This window comes from Dryobates pubescens, chromosome 16 (genome assembly GCF_014839835.1).
Source record: "Dryobates pubescens isolate bDryPub1 chromosome 16, bDryPub1.pri, whole genome shotgun sequence".
In the NCBI taxonomy this organism is placed as follows: domain Eukaryota; kingdom Metazoa; phylum Chordata; class Aves; order Piciformes; family Picidae; genus Dryobates; species Dryobates pubescens.
In genome coordinates this window covers 22,717,252-22,734,862 of record NC_071627.1, presented here as the reverse complement: position 1 = coordinate 22,734,862, position 17,611 = coordinate 22,717,252, and positions in this window count along the sequence as shown.

Sequence of the window (17,611 nt, the reverse complement as noted above, 5' to 3'; positions counted from 1 at the left end):
GTGACATTGCATGCAGTGACCTGAGGAGCTGGGAGTGGGTGGCACTGCCCTTGCCATCACACACAACGTGTCAGTCAGGCCTTCTGGCCACTTGTGCCAGCAGCATTTGTACCCTGTCAGAAAGATGTGCAAAGGCTGCAGATTTTTTTTTGTCAGCACCTTTCTAATGAAAAAAAGAGAAAAATAGTGAAGAGATTGTATGGGCACCCCTGCTGCCAGCTGCCACCTCCATGGAGCAGCTGGTGCCTCTCTGCCTGCCTGGAAGAGTGAAGTCTTTTCTGCTGCTTTGCTTACTTTCAGCAAGACTTGATTTCTTCCCTCTTTGGTTGGAGAAGCCATCACTTCCATCAGTCCTCTAACACTTCCCTATGATACCACTAATGTTGGCTTTTGGCTTCAGCTCTTCCCCCTCCACGTTTTTCTGGCTGTTGGCTGTCATACAGGTAAATAATGAATTGGGTTAAATAGGCTTAGGAAAGGGTTTCAGGGTGGAGAGCAGACTGGCTCATCTGCAGCCAGTTTTTTGTGCAGCTCATTCTTGAGGCAGCAAAGGAGGGAAAACATCCATCTCCTATCTAGAAATTTGCAAGGGGAGGGTTTCACCACACGCTGCAGCATGGCCCAGTCGCCACTGTGGCTCCTGGGGGCTCCTTAGAGCAGAGGATGCTTTATTATTCCAAGAGAAGAGAAGACACTTTGCAATAAATCCTGCTATTTGCTTCTTGCTATAAAAGGATTGGGAAGGGAAGATGGGGAAGGAACTCGTTTTAAATCCAGCTGGTGCCAGCCTCAGCCCTTCAGGGAAGCACACCACTTAATTTCTCTTGTATTTCTTTGACCCAGTTAGCATTGCACAAACGTTCCTGATCACAGGACTGTCTAAGCCTCTCTTGAATCCTGCTAAATTTTATCTTGTTGACATCCAGCAGCAATTCATTCCAGGAGCTGACCCTTGCTGTGCAGCAAGGCGGCCTGGTGCTTCCTCTCTGAATCGTCTGCCTCTCGCGCTCCGCCTGTGTACCCTTGGCCAATCAAACAGGTTTAGAGCAGAGGCAGCTCTGTGCAGGTACACAGCAACCAGCCTCCAAGCCTGGGAGCAGCAAGTCATGCTGTGGTCCCTCCAGGGCTTGGGGTGCCCTGCACCCAGCCACAGTGGGTGGAGCAAAAGCTGCTCCTCTGCTGAGCAGCTCAAACGTCACAGTGCCTTGGCCTCACTGCATGTCACCATATAGTGTCTCACAGAAGTGGCACTGAAGATGGCTCAGGCTGTGCTGAGGCTGAAACAGGCCCAGGAACAGCAGCAGAGCCCCAACTGCAGCTTGCCCAGCTTCCATACCTGCTCTTCCTGGGCATGACCACAAACTTGCTTTGCCATCACTACTAAAGTGCTACAAACTGCGAAGAGTGCCAGCTGCTCAGACAGCCATCTGTCCTTAAACAGGGCTCCTGGTAGCACCTGGATGTTTCTAGCTGCAAAACTGGGCAGGAGCAAGACTCTGCTTGTATTTACTTGCCCTAAACACCAGAGATTTTTTTTGACTGGCAGTGATGGCTCTGCTGTGAGCGAGGACCACGCAGAGGTTCTTTGTGCAAATCTGCCTTCATCTGGAGCACCCAGCTAATCTCACTAATGAGGCCTGCTTGGCTCATAGGCTCAGCAGCTCAGGATGGCTGCTTTCCATGCATTTGTGCAGGATCTGATGGGGAATTGGCATCAGTACCCCATGAAGGCCACCTGTGAGCAAACATCATCATTGTCTCTGTGCAGCTGGTCAGTGCTGCTGTAGCATGAGCTGAGGAGAAACACAAAAAGCATCCTGACCCAAGTGGCTATTTCTTGAGTAGCTGCTTTGGAGCCTTTGGCCACTTGAGGTGTGGCATCTCCCTTTTCTGAAGCTCAGCCACAACCCAGGAGAGCTCCACCTGATTCTCCACTGAGTGAGCTGGCAAAACATAAAACCTGCAGCCCAGCACCCCTGGCATAAACCAGAAGCCATATTTCTCTCCTGCATACTTGTGACCAGGGGAAAAATATCAAAACATTCAGCTAAACTCTGCTGACTTGTAGCTGTCATAGTCCACCACCAGATGAGATGTGGCAGGCTCCCTGCTGGGCTTGTTCTGCTTTCACCCTGCGTGACCACCCTGCCTGGCAGAGCAGAGACTTGCTGATCACGGAGGGGAAAAGCCGCTGCAGGTTGTGTGAAGGGCAAGCAGATAAAATGTTGTGACTAGCACAGTTTGGGCTAAGCTCCCCAAAGGCTGATGGGCTTTCAGTTGGATTAATTTAAAAACAAAGGCAAGAAATGGTTGACAAAATGGCAATGCACACAAATGAATCAAGGAATAATTTGATTCCCCTCATCAGCTGCTATTAGAAATCTGTGCTTTAAATGCAGCAGCAAATGATGCCCTTTACAAAGCACTTACAGAGGCTCCCTTTGATTTCAAATGGCATTTGGTCAAATATTGTGTAGCAACTAGAAGAGTATTCCAAAAATGCCCATTTTTTTCTGCAGCTACTCACAACAGTCCTTGGAAGTGTTGCCTCCAGCAGCATTAATTCCAGGAAGGCTGTGACTGCCAGGAACATTATATCTGTATTTACACAACATGTATTTTGCCTCAGCTCTGGCTCATGCCAGGCAAATTACTTGATACTTGAGGGTCCCAGAGCATGAGAAAAGGCCACCAGCCCAAGATGTGGTGCTTCAAGGGTCATCACTGATATCAACTGTGGCCCACATCAGTGATGCCAAGCCACAAAACCACAGAGAGCTGTGCTTGAAAGTTCTGACTCTTCAAACACAAGCAGGAAAGCTTGCAGCTAGCATTGCAGATCTCTTCTGCCCATGGTTACAGCTGCAGATGCAAAACACTTCACCATTAATCATGCTGCTGATGGGGCATAGCAGGTTTCCATTCAAAGCTAAGGGATTCCTGTTTAGTCTCTTACACAGAGTTTAACTTCATTGTGCCCCATTTATTATTGCTCTCCACTTAGGAAGGCTCAAAGTTAATTAAACTGTGCCTCCAATGAGCAATTAGGCCCAAGTGTAGACTCTTCAGGGCAGGGGAACAGCCTGATGCCCTCTTCACAAAGCCTCTGCTTCAAGTGGAGTGACCCTGTGTTCTGCCTCGGCCTTGGGTCTGATCCCTTTAAATTATGCCCCATGGTTTCTCTTGGACCTTTGTCAACTGGATATTTTTTTCTTGAAACAAAAGTTGCTGCTTTTACCCTCATTTCAGAGGTTAAGGCCTTGTCAGAAACTGCTTTTGCTCACCTCACACCCTCCCCTTGCATCTCCCTGTTTGTGGGCAGCCCTTAAATCTGCTCCTGCTTGTCTCTGGTCACTACAATCCCTCGCTGAGAGAGACCTGTTCGTGACCTCTCCCTGTCTGTAATCACATTGTCCTGGCTCATGCTTTAGTTTCTAACTGATATCTGTCTTCCTGGCTGTCCATGCTGGCACAGGAATGTCCCTCCTGCCATGGGTGAGGCTCTCAGTGGGCTGTGGCTGCAGCAGGAGTTTCTGAGCTGCTTCTGCATTGTCTGAGCAGCAGATCCCATTAGTGAGGCTCACAGAGCCTTTGGTTTGGTCGATATCTTTGACACTTAAAAGCCAAGCATGTGAGGAAAGAGCAGGGCGGTTTTGTTTCTGCTTAGCCATCTCTGGTCATGGCTTTCTGTGTCCAAATGCATTTACTCTTTGCAGCAGTAAAAGGCTGCAGGATCATGCAAGCAAAATTGCAGGTTAGCCTGGTGATTGCTTGTGAAAGCTGGAAGCTGCCGGTGGGATTTGGCTATCAATTCCCCATTCAAATTAATCCAAATCCCTTCAGCGGCTCTGATGATCTCAATAAATGAGATTTTTCTGCCTGTGACTTCAAATGTAGAACCTGCCATGAGACTGGCCATGGAAGCAGCATGGCTTTTATCTCACTGCATGACCTAAATTCCTAGATGAGGTTTTCTTTCTTGTCTGGGAGCCCTTGTGAACAGACTGTGATTTCTGCAGGTTTATCTCAACTGGCAATGCCAAAGCTGCTGGGTTTTATAGAAGGAAGCACAGAGTGGAGCACTTCCCAGTGGCCCCAGGTGTACATCCACGGGGCAGGACAGCCAGCAAAGCAGGGGGCCAGGGAGAGCAGTGCTGTATGACTGCATGCTGTGTCACTCCAGCCAAAAGCAGCCAGTTTCTTTCCCTCTGGAAGGAATCCTGCAGACCACAGCTCTGCTCCCCATCCTGCATAAGAAGAGTTGAGGTCTTTCCCCACAGTGTCCTGAGTTGCATCTCTTACCTGTTCCTGCACCTCTTTGCAGTGTGTGCAGAGCCAGGAGCAGCAGGCAAGGCTGAGCTGCGAGCACCGTGTCTGGGCTCTCCTCTGGACACAGCGCATTGGTGCTCTGGTCCTTGCTTGCAGGTTTCAGACATCTGGGGAGCTCTGCTGGAAAAGTTGATGGGTTTCAGGGTTGTAGAGGCTTGCAGGATTTATGGTAGCTGAGAAGGAATCAGCACTGGGCATGAGCTGCAAAAGGGGTGAGATGTGAAGGCTCTTCAGTGCCTCTGCCATGAGGATAGCTATTTTAGCTGCAGTGGTTGTCCCCAGGGGATCTGCTGATACACAGCTGGGATGGTTTTAAAGAAAACAACTAGCCTGGGCATGGAGGGCCTGACCCTGACAAGGCAGAAAAGCTTGGCAAGGCCTTCAATGTGTGGGGAAAGAGCCTGGAGCCTGCTCTGATGGTGACCTGGGTGGGGGTGAGAAGGGGTTTGGGTGGTAAGCCATAAACTCTTGTGCTATGGAGCAGCCCTGCACTGACAGCAATCACCTGTGGTTGTGCAGTAATGGAAACAGTGACTCGATGGAAAGGCTTTATTTGTTTTGTCTGTCAAAAGCAGGGACACATGCAGCTGGCACAAGACTTGCTAGGCATTACTGTCAGAAATATTCATACAGAGAGAAGCTTGAATGTCAGCAGGGCAATGAGGACAAGCATCACTTGAATCCCAACATTAACCTGAGAAGGAAAGGAAAGGAGGAGACAGAGCAGCCTGGCATCTCTGCAGTTCAGCTCCCTGTTGGCTGGAAGTGCTGGAGCCATCCTCACTTTGCTTCTTGCTGTGTGGTTAGCTCAAAACCGAAGATGAGATGCAGCTGAGCTCCACAGCACTAATGAGTTTCAACAGGAGGGAAAAAAATCACTTGAGGTAAGAGAGGTGAGAATGAGAAGCTCAAATAGGCTTCCCTTTTGATCCTCAAGCTTATTTACACTCATGTTGGTGCTGAGCAGAAGTTGCCTTCTGATTTAATCTGCCCGAGGGTGGTTGAGGAACCGCGTGTGAGCGTGTTTGCAGCTGCAGCTTTCCAAGGGTGGTCCCCAGCTTAGCTGCTGCTGAGCAAACAGCCTGCTCCCTCTGCTCTCCTCCCTGCCAAAAGATTTATTCCCTATAGGACTACTAATAGTTAAACTTGTACTGCTTGGCAATTTCCTCACCTACTTCTCTTGGCTGGCTATGGAGAGCGTGGCACCAGGTGCAGGTATGAGAAGCTGCCCTGGCTGCCCAGGAAAGCGCTGCCGAGAGGTGGAGTCTCTGGATGAGGAGGTCTCCATGCAGCAGGTTTGTGCTCACCACACCACAACGGGATCTCACAGCCACGAAGGGAGGCTTCTCTTCCTACAGATGTCCCATTCAGCACTAGCATCAGCTGGATTGTTTTGTGTGTGGTGTGTGCTGGGTGGTTGTACCACGCGCTCGGGCCGTGGGTTTTTCATGTTTCAGTCTCACAGCCCCAGGCAAAGCACAGTCAGCATCTTTGGCATGGATGAGAACACAGCAGCACAGGTATGAAGGGAAACCCAGAGAGGATTGTTTCACTCTCAGGTCCTGTGAATATCACCCTAGCATCCCCAGGCAGCCAGAGCTGCTCTTGTGCTGCTGAGCCAGCAGAGCCATCTGTGAGCTCATGGGGCTCCAGCACCCAAACTCTGCGAGTGCTCATAGTGTGCAGCCTGGCTGGTGTGAGTGTGAGTGCTCATAGTGTGCAGCCTGGCTGGTGTGGGTGCTCATAGTGTGCAGCCTGGCTGGTGTGAGTGTGGGTGCCCATGGTGTGCAGCCTGGCTGGTGTGAGTGTGAGTGCTCATAGTGTGCAGCCTGGCTGGTGTGGGTGCCCATGGAGTGAAGCCTGGCTGGTGTGAGTGCTCATAGTGTGCAGCCTGGCTGGTGTGAGTGTGAGTGCTCATAGTGTGCAGCCTGGCTGGTGTGGGTGCCCATGGAGTGAAGCCTGGCTGGTGTAAGTGTGAGTGCTCATAGTGTGCAGCCTGGCTGGTGTGGGTGCTCATAGTGTGCAGCCTGGCTGGTGTGAGTGTGGGTGCCCATGGTGTGCAGCCTGGCTGGTGTGAGTGTGAGTGCTCATAGTGTGCAGCCTGGCTGGTGTGAGTGTGAGTGCTCATAGTGTGCAGCCTGGCTGGTGTGAGTGTGAGTGCCCCAACCAGTAGAGTTGTCATATCCTCCATGTTGCCCTTTAGCAAATCCTCATGAAAGACTTCTCACAATTATGAGCCCTGCTGCCCTGTGGTACTGCACTAAGAGGTGATCTGTCCTGTGGTATCTGGTGCTGGAGTAGTGATCTACAATTGGGTCTCCTACTGAGGGTTTACACTGGAGGAAGCACATTTAGAACTGTCCAAGCATTGGTCAAAATGGTCCTTTCAGAACAGCTGGCCCCAAGTGTGAGCCCCATCTGGCTGTTTGGCCCTTGCTGGAAAACACCAGTGGTCTGGTGTTACCCCAGATAGCTTCTCCTCTAGAACAGATGAAGTTTGTCCTCTCTCCAGCTTTTCTTCATGCTCAGGGCAGTTCCAGGCAACAGATGGGGGAGGTACCTTTCCAAAATGAGAACTAATTGTTTCCTTAGGGGATGAGACTGAACTGTCCCTTCACCCACTGATGAGGGATATGATGGGTCACAAAAGTCTGCCTGACTTGCATGCACATTCAAGCCATGTTGGACTCCAGGGAGAGCTTCTACAGCACAGGGTGTTTATATCCTGTGAATAAGATTATTCTGAGCAACTCCTTCTTCACACTTCAGCAATGGCTGGGAGCAAACAAGCTTTTACCCTTGCTTCTTTCCAGGTGCATCTGTGCTCTGAAATCCAGTTATGGATCATGGCTTTTTTAGGTACCTGGAAAAACTCAGAGTATCTCTGCTGAGTGGGGACATCACCCATCACATCTTTGTCACAGTGAGAAGTTTCTCTCCCTTCTCTTCCCCCAGTGCCTGCTGTGTTGGATGAATAACCCTGCCTTCCTACAGAGGTGTGCCAGACTGGGGCTCCTACCAGCTTCCCTCTGGCTGAGGATGGCTTTTCACTGGTACTGAGCAAGGTGCTGTGTTCCTTCTGCCTGTGGCTGCTCCCTAGCACTGCTCCCTCCTCTCTCCTCAGGTACTTCCTCTCTGAGCAGACTGCTTCCTTCTGTGCTGGTCTTGGGGAGGGAAGCCTTGGAAAGCTGAACACTCCTGGAAAATTTGGGTTCCCTGTGGCTTTTTCTTTCGTGGCTGGGGCATGAAGTTCATTGTCTGGGGTGGAAAAGTACCGTGAGTAACTTGTGCTGGAGCCATAGGAAGCAGCCTTGGAGGAGCAGAACTTTCCTGCACAGGTATAAATCTGAGCCAAGGGGTCCTCTCTGGCCCAGAAGTCAGCTTCTGCAGGCATCACTTTTCCCAGTGGCACCACATTTGAGATGAAATTGGTCAATTTACAATCAGGTAGTTCCTGCTGCATCTCCCCAAGGGATGGAGACCGTTCCGTGTCTTCAAAGGTCTTCCGGACCATTCTGCCCTGCGCCTTCAGACTGCTTTCAGGAAGGCCTGGGAAGGTGGGTCTGGCAAGGTGGCAGATGGATTGAATGTAATCATCACTGGAGTACGAGTCTGGGCTGGCTGCAGTGCTCCCAGTGTGCTTCAGGCTGCTGGCTGAATCTTCCATTGCTTCCTCATGGGTTTCACATATGGTTGGGAGAGGCTTTGAAAGAGCCAATCTTATCCGGGGTGCCATGGCTGCAAAGAAGACACCAGACACCATCAGCATGGGAAAGTGGCAAAGAAATGGTGGGGCTTGTCCATGCTACCTGAGCCACCCAGTGTTTCACAGAATACAGAATTAACCAGGTTGGAAAAGACCTTCAAGATCATTGAGTCCAGCCTCTCACCCAACACCACCTAATCAACTAAACCATGGCACTAAGTGCCTCATCCAGGCTCTTCTTAAACACCTCCAGGGATGGTGACTCCACCACCCCCCTGGCAGCCCATTCCAATGGCCAGTCTCTCTGTCTGGGAATAATTTCTTCCTAACACCCAGCCTAAACCACAACATTGGTTTAGAATCATAGAGTTGTCAGGGTTGGAAGGGACCTCAAGGATCATCCAGCTCCAACCCCCTGCCATGGGCAGGGACACCTCACACTACAGCAGGTTGCTCAGAGCCACATCCAGCCTGGCCTTAAAAACTCCCAGGGGTGAGGCTTCCACCACCTCCCTGGGCAACCTGTGCCAGTGTCTCACCACCCTCATGGGGAAGAACTTCTTCCTACCATCCAATCTGAATCTACTCATTTCTACTTTTTTTTCACTCCCTCTAGTCCTATCACTACCTGACACCTACAAGTCCCTCACCCACCCTTTTTTCCCCTCAAACCCACAGCACCTGGGCTCTGTTGGAATCTCCTCCCACCTCAGGTGTGGCCACTTGGCCCTCCCCACCCACTCCCCTTTTTAATCTCCCCCAGGAAAAGCAGAAGCTCCAAGCTGAGCCCATCTGGGCTGAGGATCCTCCTCTCATCACTGGTGAGTGCCCCTGGTGCACACTGGGTGATGGTGGTGGTGACAACAAAGGCCGGGGGGCCTGGTGGCCCCCCGGCTGTTAGGAACAGGATTGATGACTACTCCAATATCATCCTTGGGTGCTGGCTGGGGCTCCTTGCTGGGGCTGAACTTCTCTGGGTGGAGCTCTGAGCTCCTCCTCAATATGAAATGAATCATTTGCCTGTTGTAGCTGGCACTGTGGTATAGAATAAAATGGTGGAATTATTTAATTATTATTTAATAAACCAATACTGCTCTGTAGATAGACTAGAGTAGAATAGAATAGAGTAAAATAGAATAAGCCAGGTTGGAAGAGACATTCAAGGTCATCAAGTCCAACCTATCATCCAATGCCATCTAGTCAACTAAACCATGGCACCAAGTGCCTCATCCAGTCTCCTCCTAAACACCTCCAATGATGGTGACTCCAACACCTCCCCAGGCAGCACATTCCCATGGGCAATCACTCTGTCTGTGTAGAATTTCCTCCTAACATCCAGTCTGAACCTCCCCTGGCACAGCTTGAGACTGTGTCCTCTTGTTCTGGTGCAACCAGCACCAGAACAAGAGACCAACCCCCACCTGGCTACAACCTCCCTTCAGGGAGTTGTAGAGAGCAAGAAGGTCTCCCCTGAGCTTCCTCTTCTCTAGGCTAAGCAACCCCAGCTCCCTCAGCCTCTCTTCAAAGGGCTTGTGTTCCAAACCCCTCACCAACTTTTCACTGTGACAAACAGAGGTGGTTATGGAAAGTGGATTTTAGGTAGTTGTAGGTGGTTATAGAAAGTGCATTTTAAACAGTTGCTGGCACTACTTTTACTTCCATGGCTTCATAAAGAGCTCACAGATTCAGAAGGAGCCAAGTGATTTAGTGCAGGAGGAAAGAAAACCTTCATTAAAGAAACCAGCAGCAGTGCTACCTTCTGAAGCAATGCAAGGAGCAGTGGCTGAAGCAGGGTGGTGCAGGTGCACTGACTCATCTTGCTGCCCAGGTTGTGGCAGCAAAGGACAATCTGCTCTCCTTTTTCAATGCTGTGCTGCTTTGGTCACTGTCACGGGGCTCTGACTTCACGCTGTCTGAACAGGCAAGAACTGACCTTAACAGGAGAGGAGCTGACCTACCCTCGTGGGGAGCATCATGTAAGTAAAGGGACACTACAGCTGATCTCCTCCACAAAAGTCCATTTGCTTCTCTGCCACTGGTTCCTAAACATAGTTATGGAACGGGAGAGCCTCCCCTGAGTGCTTACATAAAGTCAAAAGGGTTGTATTCATGTCCTTTGCATTCAAATTATTCTTTAGGCTGGATTTCCATCAAACTGCTGCCACTAGCAAGTTAAAACTTTTAAGCAAATACTTCATGTTGGATTACTTGCTAAATACACTGATTTTTTTTTCCCCCTTCAAAATACTCTTCCCTGTGCTTTTCCTCTCCCCTTCTAGCAGCAGCGATCACATAGCCTGGATCCATGTTTGCTTCTTGTTTCCCTACCCCTCCCCGATGGAGTGTGTGTTGAGTAATGTGCCTCCGGGACAAGGCTTTGTTGTGCGATTAACCACAGAAGTGCTTTGCTAGCTGCTCTAATGCCTTGCTTGTCATTGCTGAAATGAATCTGCTTTGTTGACCCTCCCTGCAAAGCTGCAGATCACACAAGTGAGGAGCTTGCACCAAGCCCGGGCTGTCAGTCCCTCCCAGGGCTGCTGCTGGCTTTCACTGGTTTTCATCTCAGGTGTTACTGGTAAAGCCAGCCAAGCTGGGATTTGCTGCACTGAGAGCAAGAGATGCCTGGTTTGAACCTGATGGCCTTTTTGTTGCTCTTTCTTTATCCTGCCTGCTTCTTTCTCTTCATTTCTTTAAGCATGAGGAGGGGGGCTTGCTCCTCCACCTTCCCTCCCACCCCTTGCAGTGTCAGGGTCCAGGCCTGCTGTGCCCCTGTGCAGGAGGGCAGCCGGATGCTGCAGAGCTGGCCAGGGGCACGTCGTGCTCACTCACGGGGCACTGATCCGTAACTGAGTCCTGCCGGTGTGCCCTTCCTGCGGAAGGACATGAAATTACCTAGGTACAGAAAAACCCTTCCCAGGGGATGGATCTCTTCCAGCCTGGGGGCAATCCCCTTTGCCCCAGGCACCACACCGGCACGGCCGTGCTCCATGCCAAGGTCACCTTCCCAGAGAGCCCCCGGAGAGCACGACCCCCCCCCCCCCCCCTCCCCCGATGGCTTCCCTTCCCGGCCCCTCCTGGAGCATCCCCAGCTGCTGCCATCCTGGATCCTTCCCAGTAACACGCAGGACACAGCCCACACCCCGAGCCCATCACTTGCCATGGCCTCCCCTTACCTGCACTGCTGCCTGCTCTGCAGGGCCGGCTGGTGGCTGTCAGCTCCCCTGGCTCCCACGTCTCTGCCCTGCTCTCTCCCTGCCTGTTTCCAGTACAGAACGTGTGCTGCTCAAACCAAACGTGCACCAGGCTCCCTGCCTCCAGTCAGCTGATTCACTGCCTGGTTTGTTGCTGTGGCTAAATATAGCCTCTCTGGCTGCCTGCCCTGCCCCACAGCCCGCAGCTGACAAATGCTGTGTGGCATCGGGACAGCCAACGGGCACCGGGGAGGCAGGGCCAGCCTGTCCCCAGCAGGATGAGCCATGCCACATCTCTGCTGCTCGGCTGCCTCATCAAAGCTCCCCACGCAAAACGCCTGTGTGGAGCTGTGGGGGTGCTGCAGAAGGGGCTGGCTGTGCTTTGCATGGAGAGGGGTGAAAAGAGGAGCCCTAGTACCATCATTTCCTTGCTGGAAGGGGAGTCCTTGGATTTGGGGGCTGCTTTTACCCCTTCCCTGCCTTTTTTCCCCATCAAATTCATGCCACATGGCTAGGTTTGCCCAAGAGAGCCAGAGCGGTGCTCAAAGCTTCATTATTGCTGCTCTCCTCCCTCCCTCCTCCCAGCTCTGCTGCAGCCAGCCCCACCACTGCACTGGCAACCTCCCTGGGCTCTGTTCTTCTCCCCTCTCCCCACTGCCCCAGCATCGCCCCTGTTTGTGGTTTGCTGAGCCAGCATCCACCAAGTGAGAGAGCATCACAGCAAATGGCTGTGCCAGCAGGACCGGCAGTGTCCATCCCATGGGTCTGTGGGCAGCAGGGATTTGTCTTTGTTTTCTGGCTTATAAACATGCTATAGACTGGTGGCAGTTCCAGTGTAACTCCACTATCCCTCTAGTAGCCTCTCTGGCAGTGAGTAGGTGAAGAGTTGTTTTGCAGCAGAATCTTCCTTCTGCTTTATTTCCCAGTAGTGTCCTTAGAGGAAGCCTCAATAGCTGCTGGTCACAGAATCACAGAGGGGTGGGGTTGGAAGAGACCTCTAGAGATCATCAAGTCCAACTGCCCTGCTAACACAGGTTTGCCTAGATCAGCTTGCACAAGAACGTGCCCAGCAAGGTTTTAAAAGCCTCTGGAGAAGGAAACTCCACACTCTCTCTGGGCAGCCTGTTCCAGTGCTCTATCACCCTCAAATGAAAGAAGTTTCCCCCTAAGTTTAAGTGCAACCTCCTGTGTCCAGTTTATACCCTCTGCCCCTTGTCCTATCACTGACCACCACTGAAAAGAGCCCAGCCCCATCCTCACGACCTCCACCCTTCAGATTTTTGTATGTATTGATGAGATCCCCCTCCCCTTTTTTTTTTTGCCCCAGGTCTCTCAGCCTCTCCTCTTAAGAGATGCTCTTGTTCTCTAATCATCCCCTAGGCCCTCTGCTGGACTCTCTCCACTCGTTTCCCTGTCCCTCTTGAACTGGGGAGCTCAGAACCGAACACAGCCTCACCAGGGCAGAGTAGAGGGGGAGGAGAACCTCCCTTGGAGGAACAGCCACAGTGCACAGCACCACTGTGTGACCGAGGCCGGAGAGCGCAACTGATTCTGAACCTTGCTGCTCCTCACACCATCTGTCCTGAGCTGCTGGGAGAGACAGAAAGAAAAGCAGAAATCTTAGATTAAAACCCACAGTGCTAGTTTTAATGCAGAACTCTTAATGCTGCCAGCATTCAGGCTTGGAATGCTGATTTGCTTGCCCAAGCTCTTTCTCTTCCTCCAGTGGATGGAATTAAGCAGCTCAAAAGACTCGTGCATCCCTTCAGGATATGGTTTAAAGCAGAGATGATTTGCTTTCTGGAAATAGCCTTTGCTTAGCATGTAAATGTAAAAGGTGTGCACACTTAAGCTGTTTGGACTTCTGATGCCAGACAGCTGAAGTTAGCTGAAATGACCCTCAGCTCTCATGCATTAAATTTGCTAACAGCAATGATCTGCCGTGATTGAGCTGCAGTAGCAACTTAGAGCTTAGGTTTCTCCTTCTTGCTTGCAGGCACCATAATTGCCATCGAATGGAAAAAGCCCTCAGACCCCAGCTCTAAACAGCTGCAGTATGCAGCTTGGGAAAGCCATTTCATGAGGAAAATCACTGACCTGGGGAAAAAAAACCCAAACAACACAAACACATGCACAGATGTGCATGGAAATGTTCTCTTTATAAAACACTTCAAGGCTGGTCCCCTCCCCTGAAAGTCCTTCCTCCCAGCTGGAGACATCTCCTCAAAGGCTGTATGGTCTGATGGGGAAGCAGAACCAGAGCCCTGCAAGGTGCTACCCTACATGGGACAGCAGCAGCAGCCCCAAGGGCAGCTGAATTAGCCTGAGGGTTGGGTTATCAGATGTCTGACAGGCTCAGGCCCCCTCCTAAGGATTTTCCATATCATTATCCCCCTGTGTAGCTTTGGTGGTGTCCGACAGGATGTGGCAGCCTCTCCTGGGGGGAACAGGGCTGCAGAGACCTCAGGCCTCAGACTGAGAGGCTGCCCAAGAGCCTCTAAGGTGATAAAGTGATCAGGGTCCTCACAAAATGTGGTAAGGGATTACTTTATGAAACTCTACTAAAAACAGGGGTTTGCAATAAAAATCCCTTCACCTATTGAAAAGATATTTTTTTTCACGGTGGAAAAACCCCAAACACATTCATTGGAATCTCTGTTATTAGAATTATTCAGACAACCCCATGGGAGAGTGCCTTGGTCTCTGCCATCTTTTGTCACATTCTTGACAGTATAAGATTAAAATGTAAATTAAAAAGTATCAGATAGAGCTTTAAAAGCAGCTATCACCAACCAAAGGTAATTTACAGCAAGAACTGTGGGGTTATTGCAAGCACAGCTGTCTTGTTTTCATCAAATGGTTGCTCCTAAAATGATAATTTAAATGAAAGAAAGAAGGAAAGACAGAAAAGAAAGAAAAGAAGGAGAGAGAGAAAGAAAAGACAGAAAAGAAAGAAAAGAAGGAGAGAGAGAAAGAAAAGACAGAAAAGAAGGAGAGAGAGAAAGAAAAGACTGAAAAGAAAGAAAAGGAGAGAGAGAAAGAAAAGACTGAAAAGAAAGAAAAGGAGAGAGAGAAAGAAAAGACTGAAAAGAAAGAAAAGAAGGGGAGAGAGAAAGAAAAGACTGAAAAGAAAGAAAAGAAGGGGAGAGAGAAAGAAAAGACTGAAAAGAAAGAAAAGAAGGGGAGAGAGAAAGAAAAGACTGAAAAGAAAGAAAAGGAGAGAGAGAAAGAAGAGACTGAAAAGAAAGAAAAGAAGGAGAGAGAGAAAGAAAAGACTGAAAAGAAAGAAAAGGAGAGAGAGAAAGAAAAGACTGAAAAGAAAGAAAAGAAGGGGAGAGAGAAAGAAAAGACTGAAAAGAAAGAAAAGAAGGAGAGAGAGAAAGAAAAGACTGAAAAGAAAGAAAAGGAGAGAGAAAGAAAGAAAGGAAGGAAGGAAGCTGCACCTTCGAACACTTGTTTGGCCCTTTGCAAAACTGCCCTTGGTTTCTTCCAAGCATTTGGAGGCCAGCTCTGGTTACACCACCCTGGCCTCCTGTACTTACACTCCCCTGAGAGCAGTCAGTGAATCAACATTCCTGAGCGCAGGAAAACCGGAACCAAATGGGATTAAAGGCAAAACCGGCACCAGCAGTGATGCCCAAGCTGCCGTGGAAAATAGCAGTGATTAGTTCAGTAAGGCTTGATTGAGTGTCTGAGACCTAACTGTTGCAGAGTAATTCCTCTGGTTGGTTTTCTCTTTGCTGGCTTTCTGGGGATTTAATGCTTCCAGTTGGTGGGGAGGGAGCCTTGGAAGCAAACTGTGCACAGATTTGCCCCAGGGTAATGAGCATTTCCTTCAGGCGTTTTTGGAAGCTTGTTGATGTTCAGATAAAGAAACCAATTAACCTTTGGGAGCCCTAAATGGATAACAAAGTCAATTTCCATTTTAGATACTCTCAGGAAAAATATTCTTCATGCCATAGAGGGGCTGTGGGATGGTGCCCAGCAATGCCTACCTGATGGGATGCCACCCATGCTGCCAAGGCTGCTTCAGCAGTAACTTTTGCTTTGGAATAGTGCCAGGGATATTTATGTGGGGAGGTGGGGGGAAATGCAGTAGCAAAATCCCAGTTTGAAAGAAATCCCACTTTATGAGCTCCCACACTGGGAGGCTTTGCCTGCCACCACAACAGGTCAAAGAGACACCAAACTGAAGGTCCATCCCCACACTGTCTGATTACGGCACTTAAAGTGTCAGTTTCCAGCTTTCCCAGGAACTGGTGGAACTGCAAAGTCACTTTTTTATGCTTAGCACCTCTTGGCCTCTGCTCAGCTCTGTCCTCTCCTCCCCACAGAGCAGCTGCAGCACCCAGAGGCTTTGCCATCAGCCAGCACACCTGATCCTGCCACACTCCTGCCACAGAAATGAGGCTTTTGGGGTAAAGCAGCAAATATTTGGTCTGGTGCCTTACTGGGCAGTGCTCCTGTGCTGCCAGTGGGTATCTAAAAATCTATCAGAGAGTGTTAGGAGGGAGCAATGCTCCTGCTGGACCTCACAGCAGCATCTCACAGCTCTCAAGAGGGATGAGGGACAGGGTCACCATAACCCTGACCATCTCCACACCTCTGTGAAGAGCTGCTTCTCTCCTGCATGTTTGTCATTAAAAGTTCAGGAAACGAAAAGAGCTTTTGACCTGCTTTGTGCCAGATTCCAGCTGATTTGAACTCTCTTATTATCTCCCCCAGCCTGTTCCTCTTCTCTGTGTTGCAGCACGCAGTGGCTGCCAGGCATGGCGAAGACTCTCCAGTGAAACATTAACGAGCTGGGTTTGTATTAACCAGCCAGAGCTGGGTTAGGAATGTCACAGCCAGAGCTGTAGCCTTGACACAGGGGCTGGTGGCAGCTGCTGGTACAGACACTGGGACTGGTGCATGCAGATTTTCTGGAACTCCCCAGGTAGTTTTGGGTTTTTCACAAGCAGGGAAGCAGTTGCTGTGAGCAGTTCAGCACAAGGCTTGTTTGCAGGAGCTGAGCTCTCCATCCAGCTGGGAACACAGGTATTGTCCTTTGGGAAGGCTTTGGAAAGGTTTGGAATAATTTAGAATCATAGAATCGTTCGGGTTGGAAAAGACCTTTAAGATAATCGAGCCCAACCATTATCTACCTCTGCTAAATTTGGTGATAAGCTTTGGTTTTCCTGTCCCTGGGATCTCCATCTTCTACACAGGGAGGACCTCCCAACAGCACAGCTCACAACGGACCCAAACAATTTGAGCAAACCTGCTGTAGATGACTTCTGTTGCACAAGAGTTTGTTTAATCACCAACAGCCTCAGGAACCTGCCAGTCCCTTGCAAACAGGCAGCAGCCTCCTTCTGCCCTGTAAAGGATTTGTTCCAAACTGCTCGGCTGTTGATCCGAGCTGCTGGCTCACCCCAGCCCAGTTCCTCTTCCCATAACCATTGCATTTATTTAACTAAAGAGCTTTACCTGGTTAAAAAACCCCTGCAAGACCAGCTAATGACAACCAGCTAATGACAACCACCTGTGGAAAACCCAGAACTGTCACTCTAACCCTTCTGTGATGAGCTGGAGCTGGGCTGCGTTTCGATGCCATCGCAAGTGGCACTGCCAGAAAGGGACGTAACTCTTGAGCTGTTTTCTGTGGCTTGCGTGGCAGGACTGATCACATTGCTGTTTCTCTGCTGCTGCTGTTTCTGTTTCTCTCTCCCAGGTTTCACGCTTGTTCTTCGGACCGGTACAGAACATCGTCAAATGTGTTCATGCTGCGCTGGGGACTGAGCTGAGCAGATTTTACTCCGTCTGGTCCTTCCTGCAACACCGAGACACGGAGAGATTTTCTTACCAGCTCGGAGGATTTTTCACCGACACCCAAGTCCAGCGGCTGTTTCCTAACCGTTCCCTTGTACCGTGCCACCACCTAGTGGCAACTCAGCTGAGAACTCTGCATCCACCGAGGCAAAGCAGCTTGAGCACATCATCCGTTGATGGCCTGACAGGGATGAAGGTGCACCCCCCCCCCCCCCCCCCCCCCCCCCAATGTATCATCCTGCTCTGCTTCTCGCTGTAATGAGTTTTCTGACATGCACTTGCACTTGGCATAGTTCCCTGGCTCCATCATTTCCATCGCTGCTCAGCTTTGAAAGCTGCTGCTGAGAGAAGGATTGTGGAGGGCTGGTGGAGCAGAGCACACAGGAGAGCAATAAACACACACACACACAGAGCCCCCTGGCAGCTTCAGTCCCCAGAAGGGCTCAGGACTCACTTTGGGAGTGTTGAGGCAGCAGTTCCCAGGTGGGCAGCTGAAAATCACCCTGCACATCTCCCTGGTTGTGTGAAGGGCCAGCTAGATTCGCATGGCACTTTGGTGGAGCTACTTTCTGCC